Consider the following 4,803-nt stretch of genomic DNA (forward strand, 5'->3'; position numbering starts at 1 on the left):
CTTGGAACAACAGCACCATCCGCTGCCCACATGGCGAATGGCACAGGCACCGCCTGGAGAAAATGACACTCCTGTCCCATTCGGGAAACGGGAACTGAACGAACTCATTACATGGACAGAGAGAGGAACTTGCGCGTCAACTACAGGCACTGAAAGACTAGAAACAAGCCTTTTCCATTAGCTCTTTTTGCTGATTATAGCAGGAAATATTTCTTGAAGTCACAACTAGAAAAACCTTTTGCGGTTTATTTGCTTTTTGAAGGAGGTAAGCGCGCTGCCAGGCCGGGAGGGAATTCTCACTGGCTGGACAGGGAGGAGGCTACGGGTGCCCTCCCCCAGGTGCCACAGGTACAGCTGAGAGGGGGAGACCCACGAGTGCTGCACCCAGCCAGACACCAACATCGCCATCATTAATGCTTGGGATTCAACCTGGGCCTCACAGCATATTCCAGTGGTCGCATTTTTGAAAATAACCAGTGAATTGAAAACCGTGCAGAGAGAACAAGTCCGTCTGCACGGCAGCCTTCACGCAGACATGTCCCTGAACGCGGGAAGCACGTGCAGCCACTCCAGCAGGCACCAGCTCAGTCCTCACCATCTTCCAAGGCACCGCTCGCACAAATGTGGGCCACGGATTACTATTCACGGGTTGTGACTGGAAGGCTCACAGCACCCCTAAGGAGATGACTAGCCCAGAGACCCCCTCCATGAGGTTTCGACATTTCTGTAGACGCTTTGTTGAACAGGGACAAAAGCAACCCTATGATTAAAAGCTTTCCTGAGACAAAGAGATGAAGCTTTTCATTTACAAGTCAGAAATGCAACGTCAGTAGTAATGAATACAGATACTTGACAGGTGAGTTATCTACAAAGTGCTTTTTAGTCACATTCCACATACCTATTCCAGACTCTGGATTCTTTTCAACAACAACATCATTTTTAACATAGTCTTTTTGAAGAGTTGGGGCTTTTTTCATTTAAAACTTGCAAGACATAGAAAGGATTCATTTCAGAGGAGAAAGTTACTATTTCTGATGAAAGCAATCCAGGGCAGCTGCATGTTCGGCACCAGCCACCTCACCTCCCCTTGAATGCCAAATGGGGGAAGATAAGAGCCTGCCTGTTCTGCCTGTCCTAGGCATTGGAGCAGGGATTTTACACGAAGAGTGATTCATTTCTTTAAAGAACAGACAAATGTATAGCTGTGGTCACAGTGATGAAATGGAAAAAAAGAAACTAACTGAGCTCTGAAAAGGTCCCATTTCTGAGGCACTTCATTATACTTCTGACAAGGCAAAAATCATCCTCGAAGTCAGCATCTCTATTAACAGCTTCAGCACAGAAACCAGCATCTGAATTAGTTAAGGACTGATCTAATCTCATTCCTCCATATTCAGTCACTCTCCAACAAGCTTGAAATGAAGATGCAGTAAAAAAGTTTGTACCCTGTCACTGGTACAGCAGCCCCATCTCTCCCCAGGCCATTCCTCTTTGGAGGGTCACGGGAAGGGGAAGAAGGCATCAGCTTTGAACGCTATCAAGTTGCATTTCTAAAGGATGCCAAAAATACCTATATAAAACACAAAAGCTATCATCCACACTCTTCAGTGTAATGACTCACTCACCAGTACGCTGGACATACTTTGCTGATCTATGACTTTCAGATGCGTTGCACACTAAATCAAAAAGGAGAGAAGAAAAGTTATTATTGCTTAGGCTTTTCACGCATAGTATTGCCTTATTCATAAATTACTGCTTTCAAGACAGACTTGAGTAAATAAAAGCCCACAGCAATGTCAGCTGTCATAGACTTGAAATGGGATAAAGAAACAATATGAACAGCACCACATCGGGTGATCCAGTGATACATGTCCACAAAATCCTGTCTAATTCTTAAAATTAATGCTATGCTTCAGCACAAGTCTTTTTTTCTATTTTAGTTTTAGATTTAAAGGCCTCAACCTGAATATTTTCTCCAAATAGCTGGCTTATCTAACAAGAAAATAAGCAGCTCAATTTAGTTTAATGAGTATTTATCATGAATCAAAATAAAACAAAATTATATTTTATATGCATCAACAAAAAATTGAGGGGAAGAAAGCAAGTAAATAAGCTAGTAAATTCCACTCTTTTTTGGTCCAATGCACTGTATGTAATAGTGCTAAGATAAACTCTGTGTGATGAAAAGAAATAGATAAAGAGTATCATCTTTCTAGTAGTCAAATAATATCTCCTAAAACACTTTTCTGTGGAGGGGAGGGGAGAGAGACAAAGAAGGAGGGAGAGTAGGCTCTTCAGGCAAACCCAACAATATTTGATTTCTTGAAGTTTGCTTTAAAATAGATTCTACACGGGTAAGAGGGTTGATTTTAGTGCTCACGTTACAATTTGCTCTTGATTTAGCAGAGATTGATAGGACTTATCAACACTCAGAATTGTACCAGAAATGAACTGAACACAAATTTTCATGAGTGGAGCGAAAAAAAACCAAACACACCAATGATGAACTATTGCCACAAAGGAAGGAAGTAATTCAGAGGCAGCTGCAGTTTAAAATTATCTTAGGATTGCACTGTACTGAAGAGTCCATATTTTGTATTCCTAAAGGGAAGTTACATACCAAATACTAGAAATATTATAATTCAATAAACTTCTTTCCATTTTAATTAGACTTCTTAGAGAAAACATAGGTTGCCAGACTTAGTTTTCTGTTTAATGACTTCAGAAGGGAATTTCAAACACTTCTGCACCATTTGCAACTTAACACTTTCTGTAGATGATTGGTATTATACTGACCCCTAACACAACTCCTGTTCAGAGTTACTATTTATAGATTCTGACAGTAATTTAGATCATTCCATTTAAGCCATGAGCATCAAGTTTGTGACAATGGTCAGCCTTTGCCGGAATACCTTCACACGCGAACCAATCATCACAGATTCTTCTGCCTTTGGTGGAGGAAACACAGCAGGAGCCTTCTTTACAGGGCACATGCTGAAGGACGCATTTCAAGTGTCAACAGAAAATACACAACAAAATCTACAAAAGGACCAGTAACAAACCGTGAAGATCAGACGCTATCTTCCTAAGAATTCCAAAGAAACTGAAAGAAGCCGAAAAATTAAATATAGTGTCTAATCTCCAGAGCAGTAGAAAGCAGCAAATGTGGCACCTTAGCAAAGACTGTAGAGGGATCTACTGGGTTGAAGCTACAGAGCAGTAGTTCCGACATCCACACTGAACAAAGGGATAAAAAACATAATAACAAATACCAGAAGTGAGGACGATAAATGTGATACATTGCAGAAGAGCCAGCACAGCTTTTGGGGGAAGAAAGTCTTGCCTCCTACATCTATTCAAATTTTTTGAGAAGTCAGTAAGCATACAAACAAGGAAGAGAACTATCTCTAGGTAGATCTCTCTGGGTAGATCTGATCCCCTGCAGCCATTTTCACAGCCATTTTCATAGCTGCTCACCAGCCATTATTTTGTGCATAATTTTACCTCGGCAAATACTAACTCACTAAAAAAAAACCCAAACAAACAAAAAAAAAACAAAAAACCTTTCTGTCGTCACAAGATATTTCTAGGCAGCGGTCATGCTAAGCTTGTAGTGTGTGCAGCTGGCCATATTATTCAAGGATGACTAACTGCAAATTAACAGTCCTTGCTAACACATTTTGTAAAGACTTGACAAAAAGCAAAACTGACAAATGCTGAAGATTAATCCCAGGAAAAAGGAGAAGAAAACAAACTCTGAACAAATAATATATTTTTTTCTTCTGCCAAACACCTAAAGATCTAAATAAAAATATTACTGCTTGAATATTATTACCGTTATATCATGTTATTTGGAAAACATTTGATCATATTCCAAAACATTTTACAGCACCACTCTGACAAGCTGGTAAACACAATATAAACAAGGTTTGTAACTGGTACAGTAGCAAACCATACAAACAGCTTAGATATATCTAGACTGACTGTATTTAAGTCTTTATACATAAGGCCTCAAATATATTTTATGTACCTTTGGTTTAATTTTCAAGCAGCTTCTCTACATCTGGATTCTGTCCCAGCCTTCCTCACAGCCAAATAAAAGCGGAAGGGGAAAGGTTATGACTAAGGCACAGTCACGAGATTCATCCAACCTGATTTCAAGCACCACCTTCGACTTCACATTCAACCTAGATAATTCTTAATTCGGGTCTGTACCTGCAGAAAGCAATTTGAAGAATCCCCTTCCTAATATTGTGAGGCTCTTGTAATCCCAGGTGCAGTTTGTGACAGCAGACGCCAATCCAGAGCAACCCAGCTTGAGTTCCATCTCCCTTTCCACAGAATTTCTTCTCACCCTGCCCACGTTCCTAGCCCTTCTCTCCACCAGCAGCAGCCCTCACCAGATGCCCCAGTGAGTTATTGAGGGCATCAGGCTGTAGCTGTGTGGTTGGATTCTGCCAGCCCAGGGCCCTGGATCAGGTCACCCAAACAGTCAGAAGAGCTTCAGTGCCAACATGTAGGAGAGGTGGGAACATGAAGCCTGAAGGAGGGCAGGGCAGGATTATACCAGCACCATTTAGATCAGTTTAAATGATGGTGGAGATGCAAACCACACCCACATGGAGAATTCAGTAAACTGTCCAGGAAGAACAGAGGAAAGCATTTAACTGTCTCATTGGAAGGAAAAAAAAAAAAAAAGCAACAAAAAAAACCCCCAACAACCAACCAAACAAAAAACCCCAGTTGTGCTGGTTTTAAGTCTGCAAGTCTTAAATTTGGACAAAAAGAAGCCTGGAAGAGAAA

Source organism: Pygoscelis adeliae, unplaced genomic scaffold (genome assembly GCF_000699105.1).
Source record: "Pygoscelis adeliae isolate BGI_AS28 unplaced genomic scaffold, ASM69910v1 Scaffold31, whole genome shotgun sequence".
Taxonomy (NCBI): domain Eukaryota; kingdom Metazoa; phylum Chordata; class Aves; order Sphenisciformes; family Spheniscidae; genus Pygoscelis; species Pygoscelis adeliae.